Source organism: Heterodontus francisci, chromosome 28 (genome assembly GCF_036365525.1).
Source record: "Heterodontus francisci isolate sHetFra1 chromosome 28, sHetFra1.hap1, whole genome shotgun sequence".
In the NCBI taxonomy this organism is placed as follows: Eukaryota; Metazoa; Chordata; class Chondrichthyes; order Heterodontiformes; family Heterodontidae; genus Heterodontus; species Heterodontus francisci.
In genome coordinates, this window is record NC_090398.1 from 17,282,404 (window position 1) to 17,301,988 (window position 19,585).

At 47.5% G+C, this 19,585-nt stretch overlaps 1 protein-coding gene across 1 annotated transcript in view; it reads left to right on the forward strand.

The window, feature by feature from the left end:
* Positions 1–2,113: 2,113 nt before the first annotated feature.
* Positions 2,114–19,585, forward strand: part of LOC137385106 (beta-1,3-galactosyl-O-glycosyl-glycoprotein beta-1,6-N-acetylglucosaminyltransferase 3-like) — a 50,478-nt gene continuing 33,006 nt past the window's right edge. Inside the window, exons 1-2 of the mRNA XM_068059875.1 lie at positions 2,114–2,310; positions 7,593–7,731. The gene's annotated coding sequence lies outside the window, so the exon portion shown is untranslated. The remainder of the gene's footprint in view (positions 2,311–7,592; positions 7,732–19,585) is intronic.

Sequence of the window (19,585 nt, forward strand, 5' to 3'; positions counted from 1 at the left end):
AGCATAGTTTGATTAGAGACAGTCAGCATGGCTTTGTGAGGGGCAGGTCATGCCTCACAAGCCTTATTGAATTCTTTGAAGATGTGATAAAACACATTGATGAAGGAAGAGCAGTGGATGTGGTGTATATGGATTTTAGCAAGGCGTTTGATAAGGTTCCCCATGGTAGGCTCAGTCAGAAAGTAAGGAGGCATGGGATAAGGGGAAGTTGGCTGTCTGGATACAAAATTGGCTGGCCCATAGAAGTCAGAGGGTGGTAGTAGATGGAAAGTATTCAGCATGGAGCTCGGTGACCAGTGGTGTTCTACAAGGATCTGTTCTGGGACCTCTGCTCTTTGTGATTTTTATAAATGACTTGGATGAGGAAGTGGAAGGCTGGGTTAGCAAGTTTGCCGATGACACGAAGGTTGCTGGAGTTGTGGATAGTGTGGAAGGCTGTTTCGGTTGCAACGGGACATTGACAGGATGCAGAGCTGGGCTGAGAAGCGGCAGATGGAGTTCAACCTGGAAAAGTGTGAAGTGATTCATTTTGGAAGGTCGAATTTGAATGTGGAATACAGGCTTAAAGACAGGATTCTTGGCAGTGTGGAGGAACAGAGGGATCTTGGGGTCCATGTCCATAGATCGCACAAAGTTGCCACCCAAGTTGATAGTGTTGTTAAGAAGGCGTATGGTGTGTTGGCTTTCATTAACAGGGGGATTGAGTTTAAGAGCCGTGAGGTTATGCTGCAGCTCTATAAGGCCCTGGTTCGACCACACTTGGAATATTGTGTTCAGTTCTGTTCGCCTCATTATAGGAAGGATTTGGAAGCTTTAGAGAGAGTGCAGAGGAGATTTACCAGGATGCTGCCTGGACTGGAGGGCATGTCCTACGAAGAAAGATTGAGGGAGCTAGGGCTTTTCTCATTGGAGCGAAGTAGGATGAGAGGTGACTTGTTAGAGGGGTACAAGATGATGAGAGGCATAGATAGAGTGGATAGTCAGAGACTTTTTCCCAGGATGGAAAGGGCTATCACCAGGGGGCATAATTTTAAGGTGATTGGAGGAAGGTTTCGGGGAGATGTCAGAGGTAGGTTCTTTACACAGAGAGTGGTGGGTGCGTGGAATGCACTGCCAGCGGTGGTAGTAGAAGCAGATACATTAGGGACATTTAAGCGACTCTTGGATAGGTACATAGATGATAGTAGAATGAAGGGTAGGTAGTTATTTTGATCTTCGAGTAGGTTAAAGGTTCGGCACAACATTGTGGGCCGAAGGGCCTGTACTGTTCTATGTTCTATGTTCTATCATCTGCTGCTTCTAAAGATACAATGCCAATTTCCGAATTCGATCTGGACTCCATATCAGGCGACCCATATCATCACCGCACATGAGCACTTTCAACTGGATGTAATTTATGGGATTAATATTAACATATAAAAGGAAGGAACTACTGCCTAGCAGCAAACTAGATTTTCGTATATACAAGCGTATGAAAATTACGGATAGGAAAAGACTGTCCATCTACTTGTGATGTATTACACATTACAGTCCCTACTCACCCAGAGCCATGTAACCTGGGAGAGGCGAAAGCCCAGGCCCATTAGGAGAGGAAAAGATTTGAAAAGTTCGGCTCTGACATCTTCAGGTGATCGAAACTAGTCAAGGAGATCACAGTGCCCCTGATTTATAGTACAGGGTACCTACCTCCTGTAGATGGTGATCTCCACCCCCTCTCATGCAGGACTGCATCAAATCATCATTTACTGCACAAGGCAGCAACTTGTTTCATATTTGCTAACATGTGGGAAAAGCAGAACTGTATACATCCATACTAGTTCGGCTATAATTATGCAGGTCCAGTTCTTTGAGCATTTAACTACGATGTTTGAATCTAGATATCAATCTTATACACTTCCTCTTCGCCTTTCCCAAACCTTCAATATCCCTCAATCATGTGAGGACACCAAAATTGAATGCTGTATTCTAATCAAGGTCTTATGCAAGGACAAAATGGTAAGCTTTGTTTAGGAGTGAACTGTCCTCTGATACAACCTCGAGCCTTATTTGCTTTAGTTATCGCTTGCTGGCATTTCTCATGAACCTTTAGTCAATATATTCTCTCAGGGTCTTATCCAAATCTATCAAACCTCGATTCATTGCGCTGCTTGGCTGCACTTATTGCTGTGAACAGCTTTCTTCAAGAACGAAAAGTGTCAAAACAAGATCAAGATCACTCCTGACAGATGAACATCTCTCCGGAATACTCCACATTGCTACATCAAGTGTGCAGGCAGGCATTGATTACTTGTACAAGCAACACAATACCAGGTATCTCACTAAATCAGTGTTTAACATAGTGATGAGAAAGTAATTTAATAAATCAGTCTTCTCATTTAAAGCTTTTTCACAAAAATGATTTTTTTTATTGTTTTGCTCAAAAGTACGATATATTTCGAATGCCTTTATCTTTCTGAAATTTGCTCCCCTATGTAGGACAATAAATTGTAATTTATTTTTATTTAATTTACAGATATAGCACTGAAACAGGCCCTTCGGTCCACCGAGTCTGTGCCGACTATCAACCACCCATTTATACTAATCCTACATTAATCCCATATTCCTACCACATCCCCACAATTCCCTCAATTTCCCTACCACCTACCTATACTAGGGGCAATTTATAATGGCCAATTTACCTATCAATCTGCAAGTCTTTGGCTGTGGGAGGAAACCAGAGCACCCGGCGAAAACCCACGCAGTCACAGGGAGAACTTGCAAACTCCACACAGGCAGTAGCTAGAATTGAACCCGGGTCCCTGGAGCTGGGAGGCTGTGGTCCTAACCACTGTGCCGCCCAAATTGAATCAAATGTGGCCCCTCATGCAAGAAGGTTGGACACCCCAGCTCCAAGCCTTTAAACTTGTTTTTTTAAAAATAACCTAGCCACTATGTGATTTTAAAACACAGGTTTAAAAGCTTGGAGTAAGACATTCAAAATTACCAGGTGCAAAAGTAATTTGAAAGGATTGAGATCATCGGGGTATTAGGCTGGGTCCTGGCTATCTATGCCTGTGTTCACACATGGTGTAGCCAACTCTATTCTGTCAACAAAATTAATTTGCGTTGGCATTGCGTACTATTTTGCTTGCTAGCCAGCTAATACAGTTCTGCTGCTCTCCATTAATGTTTGTAAGATTAGTTACTTTCTTTATAGAGAGAAATGTGTTTTAAAATGGATTGTATTTTGATGGCTTTAGGTTGGCTATATACTTTATATATAGATGAATTGCCCCATGTCTGTGACTGAATCAATAATTTTGTCAACTGTCCATGGTGCAACATGTTGATGCCTATCCTGGCTTTGAGGAGCTATGACATCCGGTCAATGCAACTCTCATTCCAACAACTGTCCATGACCATATGGTAGAACATTCTCTTCCTTCCGGCTGCCAATTGTGCGATGGGGCCCCTCGCTGGAATCTGCCGCAGATCCCCAGCTTGGGGGCAATCAAATCCAAGTGTACATCTCTGAACCCAAGTGGAACACAGCGTTAATCGCAGATTTAGACCCCAGAGATGACTGTCTCTCAGGATCTGCTATCCTCTCACTTGTTGCTAAGGTCACAGACTGGGATCATGGAAAAATTTCACTGTTCACACGGGTCACAGAAAAATCCCGTTGGTCACTGCGGTCACTGATCAATTCCACTGGTGACTGGGGTCACAGATTAATCCCACTGGTCACTGGGTTCACAGAATAATCCCTCTAGTCACTGTGGTCAAGGACCAATTCCACTAGTTACTGGGGTCGCAGACCAGTCCCACTGGTCACTGGGTCACAGACTAATTCCACTAGTCACTGTAGTCAAGGACCAATTCCACTAGTTACTGGGGTCACAGATTAATCCCACTGGTCACTGGGTTCACGGAATAATCCCTCTAGTCATTATGGTCAAGGACCAATTCCACTAGTTACTGGGGTCGCAGACCAGTCCCACTGGTCACTGGGTCACAGACTAATTCCACTAGTCACTGTAGTCAAGGACCAATTCCACTAGTTACTGGGGTCACAGATTAATCCCACTGGTCACTGGGTTCACGGAATAATCCATCTAGTCATTATGGTCAAGGACCAATTCCACTAGTTACTGGGGTCGCAGACCAGTCCCACTGGTCACTGGGTCACAGACTAATTCCACTAGTCACTGTAGTCAAGGACCAATTCCACTAGTTACTGGGGTCGCAGACCAGTCCCACTGGTCACTGGGTTCACAGACTATTCCCACTGGTTCCTGTGGTCAAGGACCAATTCCACTAGTCACTGGTGTCACAGACCAAACCCCTTGGTCACTGGTGTCACGGACTAATCCCACTGGACACTAGGTTCACAGAGCTATCCCGCTGGTCACTGGGTTCACAGACTAATCTCACTGGTCACTGGGTTCACAGACTAATCTCACTGGTCATTTGGTTTGCAGAGCTATCCCGCTAGTCACTGGGTTCACAGACTAATCTCACTGGTCACTGGGTTCACAGAGCTATCTCACTGGTCACTGGGTTTGCAGAGCTATCTCACTGGTCACTGGGTTCACAGACTAATCCCACTGGTCACTGGGGTCACAAACTAATTTCGCTGGTCACTGGGGTCACAGAATAATCCCACTGGTCACTGGGCTCACAGAGCTACCCCACTGGTCACTGGGTTCACAGACTAATCTCACTGGTCACTGGGTTTGCAGAGCTATCTCACCGGTCACTGGGGTCACAGACTAATCTCACTGGTCAGTGGGGTCACAGACTAATCCCACTGGTCACTGGGTTCACAGACTAATCTCACTGGTCAATGGGTTCACAGAGCTATCTCACTGGTCACTGGGTTCACAGACTAATCTCACTGGTCACTGGGGTCACAGACTAATCTCACTGGTCACTGGGAACACAGACGAATCTCACTGGTCACTGGGTTCACAGAGCTATCCCACTGGTCACTGGCTTCACAGACTAATCTCACTGGGCACTGGGTTCACAGAACTATTCCACTGGTCACTGGGGTCACAAACTAATCTCACTGGTTACTAGGTTCACAGACTAATCTTACTGGTCACTGGGTTCACAGACTAATCTCACTGGTCACTGGGTTCACAGACTAATCTCACTGGTCACTGGATTCACAGAGCTATCTCACTGGTCACTGGGTTCACAGACTAATCCCACTGGTCACTGGGTTCACAGACTAATCCCACTGGTCACTGGGGTCACAGACTAATCCCACTGGTCACTGGGTTCACAGACTAATCCCACTGGTCACTGGGTTCAGAGACTAATCTCACTGGTCATTGGGGTCACAGAGCTATCTCACCGGTCACTGGGGTCACAGACTAATCTCACTGGTCAGTGGGGTCACAGACTAATCCCACTGGTCACTGGGTTCACAGACTAATCTCACTGGTCACTGGGAACACAGACTAATCTCACTGGGCACTGGGTTCACAGAACTATTCCACTGGTCACTGGGTTCACAGACTAATCACACTGGTTACTAGGTCCACAGACTAATCTCACTGGTCACTAGGTTCACAGACGAATCCCACTGGTCACTGGGTTCACAGACTAATCTCACTGGTCACTGGGGTCACAGACTAATCCCACTGGTCACTGGGTTCACAGACTAATCTCACTGGCTATTGGGTTCACAGACTAATCTCACTGGTCACTGGACTCACAGAGCTAACCTGCTGGTCACTGGGTTCACAGACTAATCCCGCTGGTCACTGGGTTCACAGAGGTATCCCGCTGATCACTGGGTTCACAGACTAGTCTCACTGGTCACTGGGTTTGCAGAGCTATCTCACTGGTCACTGGGTTCACAGACTAATCTCACTGGTCAGTGGGTTCACAGAGCTATCGCACTGGTCACTGGGTTCACAGAGCTATCCCGCTGGTCACTGGGTTCACAGACTAATCTCACTGGTCACTGGGCTCACAGAGCTATCCCGTTGGTCACTGGATTCACGGACTAATCTCACTGGTCACTGGGTTCACAGACTAATCTCACTGGTCAGTGGGTTCACAGAGCTATCTCACGGGTCACAGACTAATCACACTGGTCACTGGGCTCACAGAGCTATCCCGTTGGTCACTGGATTCACGGACTAATCTCACTGGTCACTGGGTTCACTGACTAATCTCACTGGTCACTGGGTTCACAGAGCAATCCCATTAGTCACTGGATTCACAGACTAATTTCACTGGTCACTGGGTTCACAGAGCTATCCCGCTGGTCACTGGGTTCACTGACTAATCTGATGGTCACTGGGTTCACTGACTAATCGCACTGGTCACTGGGTTCACAGAGCTATCCCGTTGGTCACTGGATTCACGGACTAATCCCACTGGTCACTGGGTTCACAGAGCTATCCCATTAGTCACTGGTTTCACAGACTAACCTCACTGGTCACTGGGTTCACAGAGCTATCCCGCTGGTCACTGGGTTCACAGACTAACCTCACTGGTCACTGTAGTCACAGACCAATTCCACTGGTCACTTGAGTCATGGACCAATCGAATATACAAAGAGCACCTCAGGATAGTAGGAGCCACCCACTATCCTGGCCCTGAAGTGGCATTGAGAAACATAAACATTTACAGCACTGAAGGAGGCCATTTGTCCATTAATGTCTGCTCGGGCTCCTTAAAAGTTGTAAAACTATTCCCCGTTCCCAGCTCTTTCCCAACAGCCCTGCAAATTGTTAGTTTCCAAATATGGATCCGATTGGTCTTTGAACCTGCTTCAACCACCCCTTCAGATCATTACTCACAGTGCAAAAATAATATCATTTCCCTTCTTGTTCTTTTGCCGATTACCCTAAATCTGTGTCCCATGGTTACGACCCGCTTGCCACTGGAAACAGCTTCTTTTTATTTATTTTTAGGGCGTATGTCAAAAAACTTTCCACTTGTAGGTGAATCCATATTAAAGGCCATAAATAGAAATTCGTCACAAACAGATCCAGTGAAGAAATTGAAAAGGAATTTCTGTACGCAAAGACTGTTTCGAATGTGGATGTGACTGCTACATGGTGCAACTGAACTGAATTGTTTGATGCCTTTAAGGGGAGACTTGAAGCAGACTTGGAAAGAGAGCGAAGGGTATAGAGGGATGTGAGGTTGAACGGACTGTTTCTGTGCTTTTCTGTTTACTTCTATGTTAATAGTAAGAGTGAAGCAAACAGCGGCTGGAAAAGGTGAAAAGGGGAAAGGTTAGGGGGGTCAAATTCATCTTCGCTGGAAACCCAGAATGGGGGATAATCAATCTTATATTCACTCCATCTTACCTTACTTTTCTCGGTTGTTTTCCTATCCTGTTATTTTAATCCCTTTAGATTTTTTTTCTCTGTTTCCGAAGACCCTCCTTATACATCCATCCCACGCTTGTTCTCTTTCTCACCCGCCTTTTTCCTGTTTAATATTAATTGCTTCTCTCTTTCAATCTACCTGTGCCTGCGCTGAGAAGATGCGGAGTTGGCGCTCTATTCTCTTCCTTCTCGCTTTTTATTTCACTCCCACCGTGGTTGAGATGCAGCCCAACTCACCATGTTCTTCATCACCAGGTGATCTGCATCCAGTTTCCAGGCCACTTCACGCGTTAAATGGAGTGACCGAGGGTCGGGCAGTCAGCAGTTCAGCAAGCGGACATGCTCAACCAGCTTCGGAAGAAAGACAGCAGATGGGCAGCGGTGTCCTCGCACGGTAAGTGACGCGCGATGTGACGGGCGGGGCACCAAGACTAGCCCAGTAACTGCTCTCTGCACAGGTGACTGTTAGGCAACAGAAGGTTTCCCGTTTTGGAATGGAACAAGCAACCTGGAACCGTGTAGAAATAGTCAAGAAGTGCACAGTTATCGCGAAGTAGCATACATTCATAAAATAATACAGTACAGGAAGAGTCCATTCGGCGGTATAAAAGGCAAATGGTATGTTGGCCTTCATAGCGAGACGATTCGAGTACAGGAGCAGGGATGTCTTGCTGCAATTATATAGGGCCTTGGTGAGGCCACAACTGGAATATTGTGTGCAGTTTTGGTCTCCTTATCTGAGGAAGGATGTTCTTGCTATAGAGGGAGTGCAGCAAAGGTTTACCAGACTGATTCCTGGGATGGTGGGACTGATGTATGAGGAGAGATTGAGTCGGTTAGGATTATATTCGCTGGGTTTCAGAAGAGTGAGGGGGGATCTCATAGAAACCTATAAAATTCTAACAGGACTTGACAGGGTAGATGCAGAAAGGATGTTCCCAATGGTGGGGGAGTCTAGAACCAGGGTTCATAGTCTAAGGATACGGGATAAACCTGTGAGGACTGAGATGAGGAGAAATTATTTCATCCAGAGAGTGGTGAGCCTGTGGAATTCGCTACCACAGAAAGCAGTTCAGGCCAAAATATTGTATGTTTTCAAGAAGGAGTTAGATATATCTCTTGGGACGAAAGGGATCAAAGGGTATGGGGCGAAAGAGGGAACAGGTTACTGAGTTGGATGATCAGCCATGATTATGATGAATGGCAGAGCAGGCTTGAAGGGCTGAATGGCCTATTCCTGCTCCTATTTTCTATGTTTCTATTCTGTCCATCGAGTCTGTGCTGGCCCTTTGAAAGAGATACCCAATTTTCTCCAAGTTAGTGTCCGACATGCCCTGCCTGAGAGTGTGGTGAAGGCATATTCAGCCATGGCTTTCAAAAGGTAAGTGGATAAGCAACTGAACAGCAAAAAAAAAACACAGGGCTATTTGGAATAGGGCGTGGGAGTGGGACTAGCAGAGAGCCAGCACAGACACAATGGGATCAATGCCCTCCTTCTATGCTGTATCAAAGGGCAATGTGTTTAATATGAGGGCGGCACAGTGGCGCAATGGTTAACACCGCAGCCTCACAGCTCCAGGGACCCGGGTTCGATTCTGGGTACTGCCTGTGCGGAGTTTGCAAGTTCTCCTTGTGACCGCGTGGGTTTTCGCCGGGTGCTCCGGTTTCCTCCCACAGCCGAAGACTTGCAGGTGATAGATAAATTGGCCATTATAAATTGCCCCTAGTATAGGTAGGTGGTAGGGAATATGGGATTATTGTAGGGTTAGTATGAATGGATGGTTGTTGGTCAGCACAGTCTCGGTGGGCCGAAGGGCCTGTTTCAGTGCTGTATCTCTAAATATAAAACATAAATATAATAATATGACAGCAAAGCTGCATACTTACAAGGTGGAGTTTAAGCGCTGTTGCAATTTCCAGCACTTGCATTATCATCTAATTCAGACAGTGTGAAGCACAGCTTTAATAGTTGATCAACTTGTCCAAAGTGCAGGTATTTCCAGAGCTTTTTTTCTTTCTTTGAAATCTGTGGTAGTTTATTTCTGAGCAGGCTTCTCTATTTTTTCAATTTGATGCTAAACCTCTCAGTCCACAAACACACCAGCTGGTGAAAAAAGCAGGACACTAAAATAGAGGAAAGATTCAGGCTTAATGATAAGTTTGCACAGAGGGGGACCCAGCCACTTCACCCTGGGGTTCCAGACTAATGACAGCCAACACCGCAGCTCCCAGCCCCCGACAACCATGCTGCAGTGGCTGGGACCTCGTCTTCTCCAAAATCTGCCAGCTCCATTCAGGTCTGGCACTCCCACATCTCACCATGTGGTCACGCCCACATTCTTGTTCCATTCTGTCACGGGATGTGGGGTGGCAGCATTTGTTGCCCATCCCTGACTGCTTTTGACATCTGAATGGCTTGCTCGGCCATTTCAGTGGGCAGTTCAGAGTCAACCACATTGTTGTAGCTCTGGAGTCGCATGTCGGCCAGACTAGGAAAGGATGATAGATTTCCTTCCCGAAAGGATAGAGGTGAACCAGATGGGTTTTTATGATAATCAATAGTTTCATGACACTATTACGGAGACTAGCTTTTAATTCCAGACAATTTTAAAAATTAATTTGTTAATTAATTGAATTTAAATTCAACCATCTGCTATGGTTGGATTTGAACCCATATCCAGAGGGATTTAGTCTCTACTCTAGATTACTACTCCAGTGACATTACCACATTGCCGCCATCTCCCCAATTCCACCACACGGTCAAACCTACATCCCTCCACATGTGAGCTCCCTCCTGTTCCACACACAATCACTGCCACAACCCTCTACTGTCCCGACACATGGTCATTCACACAGCTGTTCACAAGGTCACTTCGATCCCCTCCACATAGCTGTGGTCACTGAGGATGGAGGGTACTGAGTGTGAGGGGATACTGAGTGTGAGGGGATACTGAGTGTGGGGGGATACTGAGTGTGGGGGGATACTGAGTGTGGGGGGGGATACTGAGTGTGGGGGGGGATACTGAGTGTGGGGGGGGATACTGAGTGTGGGGGGGGTTACTGAGTGTGGGGGGGGTTACTGAGTGTGGGGGGGTTACTGAGTGTGGGGGGGTTACTGAGTGTGGGGGGGGATACTGAGTGTGGGGGGGGGATACTGAGTGTGGGGGGGGGATACTGAGTGTGGGGGGGGATACTGAGTGTGGGGGGGGGATACTGAGTGTGGGGGGGGAATACTGAGTGTGGGGGGGGAATACTGAGTGTGGGGGAGTACTGAGTATGGGGGAGTACTGAGTATGGGGGAGTACTGAGTGTGAGGGGATACTGAGTGTGGGGGGGGTACTGAGTGTGGGGGGGGTACTGAGTGTGGGGGGGTACTGAGTGTGGGGGGGTACTGAGTGTGGGGGGATACTGAGTGTGAGGGGATACTGAGTGTGAGGGGATACTGAGTGTGAGGGGATACTGAGTGTGGGGGGGTACTGAGTGTGGGGGGTTTACTGAGTGTGGGGGGTTTACTGAGTGTGGGGGGGTACTGAGTATGTGGGGATACTGAGTATGTGGGGGGGTACTGAGTATGGGGGGGGGTACTGAGTATGGGGGGGGGTACTGAGTATGGGGGGGGTACTGAGTATGGGGGGGTACTGAGTATGTGGGGATACTGAGTATGGGGGGGTACTGAGTATGGGGGGGTACTGAGTATGGGGGGGGTACTGAGTAAGGGGGGGGTACTGAGTATGGGGGGATACTGAGTATGGGGGGGTACTGAGTATGGAGGGTACTGAGTATGGAGGGTACTGAGTATGGGGAGGTACTGAGTATGGGGAGGTACTGAGTATGGGGAGGTACTGAGTATGGAGGGTACTGAGTATGGAGGGTACTGAGTATGAGGGGATACTGAGTATGGGGGGGTACTGAGTATGGAGGGTACTGAGTATGGGAGGGTACTGAGTATGGGGGGGTACTGAGTATGGAGGGTACTGAGTATGGGGAGGTACTGAGTATGAGGGGATACTGAGTATGGGGGGGTACTGAGTATGGAGGGTACTGAGTATGGAGGGTACTGAGTATGGGGAGGTACTGAGTATGGGGAGGTACTGAGTATGGAGGGTACTGAGTATGGAGGGTACTGAGTATGAGGGGATACTGAGTATGGGGGGGTACTGAGTATGGAGGGTACTGAGTATGGGAGGGTACTGAGTATGGGGGGGTACTGAGTATGGGGGGGATACTGAGTATGGGGGGGGTACTGAGTATGGAGGGTACTGAGCATGAGGGGATACTGAGCGTGGGGGGGATACTGAGCGTGGGGGGGGGGATACTGAGCGTGGGGGGGGATACTGAGCGTGGGGGGGGGGATACTGAGCGTGGGGGGGGATACTGAGTGTGGGGGGATACTGAGTATAGAGGTAATGTGGATGGGGAGTGCAGAAATGGGATTGAGATCATCGGAGTGCAGGTGGTGCGGTACATGTTGGGTACGGGGAATACTGAGTATGGGGGCAACTGTGTATGGGGCAGGGTAGTTACTGAGTAAGGTGATACTGAGTATGGGTGGATTCTGTGTATTGGGGGTACTAAGTCTGGGGTATTGAGTATGGAGGGTACTGTGTTTAGGGGCATACTTAGTATGAGGGATACCGAGTATGGGAGGTACTGAGTGTGTGTGTGTGGGGGGGCAGGGCGGTTGGGTATTGAGTATGGGGGTATTGATTATAAGTGGTATTGATTATGGGGGTACTGAATATGGGTGGGAATGAATATGGGGTTACTGAGCAGCGAGTTAGTATTTAGTGTACTATGAATGGGGATACTAAGTTGGAGGATACTGAGTTTAAGGGCTGGTTGTGCTGAGTTTTGGGTTAGTCAGTTCGGGTCCTGATTTTGGGGTGAACTGGTTTTGGGGCAATTCAGTTTGAGGGTTATTTAATTTGTAGTTCTGAGTTTTGGGTTATTAAGTTTGGGGGTTATTGACTTTGCGGTACTGAGTTTGGGGGTACTAATTCTAGGGATTGGGTACCTAGGTTAGAGGGTACTGAATTTGTATGATAATGAGTTTGAGGGTTCCTGATTTTGGGAGTACTGAGTTTGGGGGTTACTGACTTTAGGGGTGCCTGAGTTGGGACGCATTGAGCCTCGTGGTGACTGAGTTTGGGTAGTGAATTTGGAGGGCACAGAGTTTGGGGGTACTGAATATAGGGGGTACGGACTTTGGGGTTATTGTGCTTGCAGTACTGAGCCTAAGAGGTGGTAAGTCTAGGGGTTCCTGAGTTTGGGGGTACTGAGACTAGTGGCGACTGAGTTTGGGTACTGAATGTAGCGGGTACTGGGTTTGGAGGTACTGAATATGGGGATACTGCGTTTGGGCTGCATGACTTTGCAGGTTACTGGGCTTGGCGATACTGAGTCTAGGAGGTACTGAATTTACAGGGGTGCTGAGTTTGTGAGTTGTTCAGTTTTGGCAATCTGATTTGGTTTGCTCTTGCTCCAGAATTTATGTTGCAAGACCTGGATCTCCAGCCAGGGATTGTACTGGGATACTTTCTTCATCTTCTGATTTCTCTGTTTGTGGTGAACAAATGAAAGATCAAAACAAGAAATCCAAAGCTCATTAACCTCCAACTTACTTTGAAAGAATTTTGTCAAACGACAGTGGCCGAGTCCTGGAACACAAAGTCCAGGGTTTATCTCTCTGACTGAACAGTAGGAGATTTGATTTCATGAAAGCCTGGGGCAGAGACTCTGTAAAACGGCTGCACTGAGCTCCAGGTTGGTGTGCTGTTTGCCCTGAGTCCATGCATTAGTTGAAACAATGTGCTATTTTCGTTCTCCCTTTTAAAGTCGCCTTGCACAGATTTAAAGTATTTGGTAAGAGAAGCAAAATTGACACGAGGAAAAGCTTTTTCACGCAGCGAGTGGTTAAGGTCTGGAATGTGCTGGCTGAGAAAGTGGTGGAAGCAAGTTCAGCTGAAGCATTCAAAGGGGAATTGTTATGTAACAAGGAAGAATGTGCACGGTTAGGCGGAGAAGGCGGGGAAATGGAACTGAGTGAATTGCTCTTTCGGAGCACTGGTATGGACACGATGGGCTGAATGGCCTCCTGCACTGTAACAATTCTCTGATTCTGTGATTCTAACAAGCAACTTTGAGCTGCTGGCGTGATACAATCTGACTCTTTGATCTAATCTCATTCTTAGCGTTTACTGATATTACCTAAGGCAGGATCATAGGCTTAGTTTTAAACAAGTGAATCAGAATCAGTACACTTCTGATTATACCTCTGTTGCTCAACAGTATAACAGGAAATTACTCTCCCAATATTACAGCAGTAAATCTGTCTTCATAGTTCATTCCTTTTTATCCTTCTGCTGGTGCAACTCTATGGTGTAAAACTCTACGACTCTATAACAGTTCCCATTTATTTTGGGCTTTTAAAGTAGTGAATGAACCCAGTCCGCTTCACAGGAACTTAAGCAGAGAAAAGTTGACACTGAGCCAAAGAAGGAGACTTTAGGACTGGTGACTAAAAGCTTGGTCATAGAGGTAAGTTTTAAAGTGCTTCCTAAAGGGAGAGAGAGAGGTACATAGATTTAGTGATGATTCTTTGGCCTCCTTATCTCGAGAGACAATGGGTAAGCGCCTGGAGGTGGTCAGTGGTGTGTGGAGCAGCGCCTGGAGTGGCTATAAAGGCCAATTCTAGAGTGACAGACTCTTCCACAGGTGCTGCAGAACAATTTGTTTGTCAGGGCTGTTACACAGTTGGCTCTCCCCTTGCGCTTTTGTCTTTTTTCCTGCCAACTGCTAAGTCTCTTCGACTCGCCACACTTTAGCCCCGCCTTTATGGCTGCCCGCCAGCTCTGGCGAACGCTGGCAACTGACTCCCACGACTTGTGATTAATGTCACAGGAAGTCATGTCGCGTTTGCAGATGTCTTTAAAGTGGAGACATGGATGGCCGGTGGGTCTGATACCAGTGGCGAGCTCGCTGTACAATGTGTGTTTGGGGATCCTGCCATCTTCCATGTGGCTCACATGGCCAAGCCATCTCAGGCGCCGCTGACTCAGTAGTGTGTACAAGCTGGGGATGTTGGCCGCCTCGAGGACTTCTGTGTTGGAGATACGGTCCTGCCACCTGATGCCAAGTATTCTCCAGAGGCAGCAAAGATGGAATGAATTGAGACGTCGCTCTTGGCTGACATACGTTGTCCAGGCCTCCTGCCATCGAGCAAGGTACTGAGGACGCAGGCTTGATACACTCGGACTTTTGTGTTCCGTGTCAGTGCGCCATTTTCCCACACTCTCTTGGCCAGTCTGGACATAGCAGTGGAAGCCTTTCCCATGCGCTTGTTGATTTCTGCACCTAGAGACAGGTTACTGGTGATAGTTGAGCCTAGGGAGGTGAACTCTTGAACCACTTCCAGAGCGTGGTCGCCAATATTGATGGATGGAGCATTTCTGACGTCCTGCCCCTTGATGTTCGTTTTCTTGAGGCTGATGGTTAGGCCAAATTCATTGCAGGCAGCCGCAAACCTGTCGATGACACTCTGTAGGCACTCTTCCGTGTGAGATGTTAAAGCAGCATCGTCAGCAATGAGGAGTTCCCTGATGAGGACTTTCTGTTCTTTGGACTTCGCTCTCAGACGGGCAAGGTTGAACAACTTGCCCCCTGATCTTGTGTGGAGGAAAATTCCTTCTTCAGAAGACTTGAATGCATGTGAAAACAGCAGGGAGAAGAAGATCCCAAAAAGTGTGGGTACGCCACTCAGGATAGGAAAGGGGTCTGGTGAGGTGCCACCATGTTGAATTGTGCCTTTCAAATTGTCATGGAATAAGGTGATGATACTTAGTAGCTTTGGTGGACATCCAATCTTTTCTAGTAGTCTGAAGAGACCATGTCTTCTGACGAGGTCAAAGGCTTTGGTGAGATCCATGAAAGCAATGTAGAGGGTCATCTGTTGTTCGCGGCATTCATCCTGTATCTGACGAAGGGAGAACAGCATGTCAACGGTCGATCTCTCTGCACGAAAGCCACACTGTGCCTCAGGGTAGACGCGCTCGGCCAGCTTCTGGAGCCTGTTTAGAGTGACTCGAGCAACGACTTTCCCCACTATACTGAGCAGGGAGATTCCACGGTAGTTGTTGCAGTCACCGCGGTCACCTTTGTTTTTATAGAGAGTGATGATATTGGCATCGCGCATGTCCTGTGGTGCTGCTCCCTCGTCCCAGCACAGGCATAGCAGTTCATGTAGTGCCGAAAGTATAGCAGGCTTGGCACTCTTGATTATTTCAGGGGTAATGCTGTCCTTCCCAGGGGCTTTTCCGCTGGCTAGAGAATCAATGGCATCACTGAGTTCCGATTTTGATGACTGTACGTCCAGCTCATCCATGACTGGTAGAGGCTGGGCTGCATTGAGGGCAGTCTCAGTGACAACATTCTCCCTGGAGTACAGTTCTAGGTAGTGCTCAACCCAGCGGTCCATTTGTTTGCGTTGGTCAGTGGTTATGTCCCCTGATTTAGACTTGAGGGGGGGCGATCTTCTTGATGGTTGGCCCAAAAGCTCTCTTAATGCCATCATACATTCCTCTGATGTTTCCGGTGTCTGAGGCCAGCTGAATATGACTGCATAGGTGTTGCCAGTAGTCATTTGCGCAGCGCTTGGCTGTTCTTTGTACAGTGCTTCTGGCTGCTTTAAGTGCTACGGATGTTAACTCGCCGGGGGCTTTCTTGTAGTTCAACAGTGCAATGTGCTTAGCGGCTATGACAGGTTCCAGCTCTTCATTATGAGATTGAAACCAGTCTGATAGTGAAAAGGAAATTGGGTACGTACAAGAGGTCAGAATTGATCATGGAATTTTAGGGCTGGAGAAGGTTACAAAGATAGGGAGGGCAAGGTCATGTTGAGATTTGAACATTAGGATGAGATTTTTTACAATTGAGGGGTTGATGGATCAGAATGCAATGCAGGTCAGGAGCACAGAGACACCTGGCAGAAGAGCCTTGGATGTGATGATGTTTACTGAGGGTGGAGGATGGGAGGCCTGCCAAGAGAAGCGTGGAGTGGCGGAGTTTCAGCATTTGCATTACCGATGTGACTTCTCTGTTCATAAATCACTGAGCATATCTGGTAAACACTTAACCATTTATTGGATGTCGAAAAGCATTTCTCGGATATTTTAAAGCCTTGAAGTATATTTAAACATCGATGTCTGTTCAGAGACTCCCTGAGTGGCAGTGTTTAACGAAGGTGGATCACAACCATGAAAAATGTTGCAAGACACACATACTGCTTATCAAAAAAAAACAATTAACAGTTTCTGGAAGCAGTGAATCATACAACGATGCAACACAGAAGGAGGCCATTCAGCCCATTGTGGCTGTACTGGCTCTTCGAAAGATACATCCAATTAGTCCCACTCTTCCATCCTTATAGCCCTGCATTTTCCCCCATCAATTATTTCTCCAATTCCTTTCGGGGCAATGCTTTCTCAATCATAACAACTCAATGCACACATGTTTCTCATGTCACCTCTAATTCTTTTACTAATTATTATGAGGGGCATTGATAGGTTAGATAGAAAGAAATCTTTTCCCTTAGCGGAGGGGTCAATAACCAGGGTGCATGGATTTATGGTCAGGGGCAGGAGGTTTAGAGGGGATTTGAGGATGTATTTTTTTCATCCAGAGGGTGGTTGGAATCTGGAACGCACTGCCTGAAGGGGTGGTAGAGGCAGGAACCCTCACAACATTTAAGAAGTATTTAGACGAGCACCTGAAATGCAGTAGCATACAAGGCTACGGACCAAGTGCTGGAAAATGGGATTAGAATAGTTAAGTGCTTGATGGCCAGCAAAGACACGATGGGCCGAAGAGCCTGTTTCTGTGCTGTATGACTCTATGACAATCGCCTTAAATCTGCCAGTTTCTCCCTATTTACTCAATCAAAATCCTTCACAATTTGAACAGCTCTTTTAAATCTCCCCGTTAAGCTTCTGTACTCTAAAGAGAGCAATCCCAGTCCCTCTAGTCTTTCCACATGACTGAAGTCCCTCATCCCTGGTACCATTCTAATACATCTCTGCACCCTCTGCAAGGCCCTCACATCCTTATTAAAGTGCGGTTCCTGGAACTAGACACAAAACTCTGGCTGAGGCCAAGCCAATGTTTCATAAAGGATTTCTATGATCATAGCAGAATCAAAGAAACTTACAGCACTTACAACGTAGTCGGAGGCCATTTGGTCCATCGTGCTGTGTTGGCCCTTTGAAAGAGCCATGTGCTAGGTCCCACAGCCTTACCCAGGAATGCTCCTCCTCCTTAAGTACCAGTCCAACTCCTTAAAATTGACTCTATCTTTTCTCCGCTGGTCCAGTCTCTTCCCACCTACATCCGTGACTCTTCTGACGCCCTATGTCATTTTCCTGGTCCCAACCGCCTCCTCTTCACTATGGACGTCCAATCGCTCTACACCTCCATCCCCCACCAGGATGGTTTGAGGGCTCTCCGCTTCTTCCTGGAACAGAGGCCCAACCAGTCCCCATCCACCACCACCCTCCTCTGCCTGGCTGAACTTGTTCTCACATTGAACAACTTCTCCTTCAACTCCACGCACTTCCTTCAAGTAAAAGGTGTCGCTATGGGTACCCGCATGGGTCCTAGTTATGCTTGTCTTTTTGTGGGATATGTCGAGCATTCTTTGTTCCAGTCCTACTCAGGCCCAATCCCCCAACTCTTTTTCCGGTACATTGATGACTGTATCGGTGCCGTTTCCTGCTCCCGCCCCGAACTGGAAAACTTTATCAACTTTGCTTCCAATTTCCACCTTTACATGGTCCATCTCTGACACTTCCCTTACCTTCCTCGACTTCTCTGTCTCCATCTCTGGGGATAGGTTGTCTACTAATATCCATTATAAGCCCACCGACTCCCACAGCTACCTCGACTACACTTCTTCACACCCTACCTCCTGTAAGGACTCCTTTCCATTCTCCCAGTTTCTTCGTCTCCGACGCATCTGCTCTGATAATGCTACCTTCCATGACGGTGCTTCTGATATGACCTCCTTTTTCCTCAACCGAGGATTCCCCCCACTGTTGTTGACAGGGCCCTCAACCGTGTCCAGCCCATTTCCCGTACCTCTACCCTCACCCCTTCCCCTCCCTCCCAGAACCGTGACAGGGTTCCCCTTGTCCTCACTTTCCACCCCATCAGCCTCCATATCCAAAGGATCATCCTCCGCCATTTCCGCCACCTCCAGCGTGATGCCACTACCAAACGCATCTTCCCCTCCCTTCCCCTGTCAGCATTCCGAAGGGATCGTTCCCTCCGCGACACCCTGGTCTACTCCTCCATTACCCCCACCACCTCGTCCCCATTCCATGGCACCTTCCCCTGCAATCGCAGGAGGTGTAATACCTGCCCATTTACCTCCTCTCTCCTCACTATCCCAGGCCCCAAACACTCCTTTCAGGTGAAGCAGCGATTTACTTGTACTTCTTTCAATGTAGTATACTGTATTCGCTGCTCACAATGTGGTCTCTTCTACATTGGGGAGATCAAGCGCAGACTGGGTAACCGTTTTGTGGAACATCTCCGCTCGATCCGCAAGCAGGACCCTGACCTTCATGTTGCTTGCCATTTCAACACTCCCCCCTGCTCTCATGCTCACATCTCTGTCCTGGGATTGCTGCAGTGTTCCAGTGAACATCAACGCAAGCTCGAGGAACAGCATCTCATCTACCGATTAGGCACACTACAGCCTGCCGGACTGAACATTGAGTTCAATAATTTCAGAGCATGACAGCCCCCCATTTTACTTTCATTTTTAGTTGTTTTTTCTTTATTCTTTTTTTCTTTTTTACATTTTTTACAACCTTTCTTTTGCATTTATTTCATTTCATCTTAGTTTGTTCAGTTTGCTTACCCACTGTTTTCTTTTCATGTTTGCACTTGTTGCTGTTCAATATTCAGTCCGTTAACACCTTTTCTGTACTAATGCTTTGTCTTTCAACACACCATTAACATATTGTTTGCCTTTGCTCCATGACCTTTTGGTCAGCTCTGCGGCCGTGTCCAATCTGCACCTTCTCCTTTGTTATCTCTTGCCCCACCCCCACCTCACTTGCTTATAACCTGTGACATTTTTAATATTTGTCAGTTCCGAAGAAGGGTCACTGACCCGAAACGTTAACTCTGCTTCTCTTTTCACAGATGCTGCCAGACCTGCTGAGTGGTTCCAGCATTTCTTGTTTTTATTC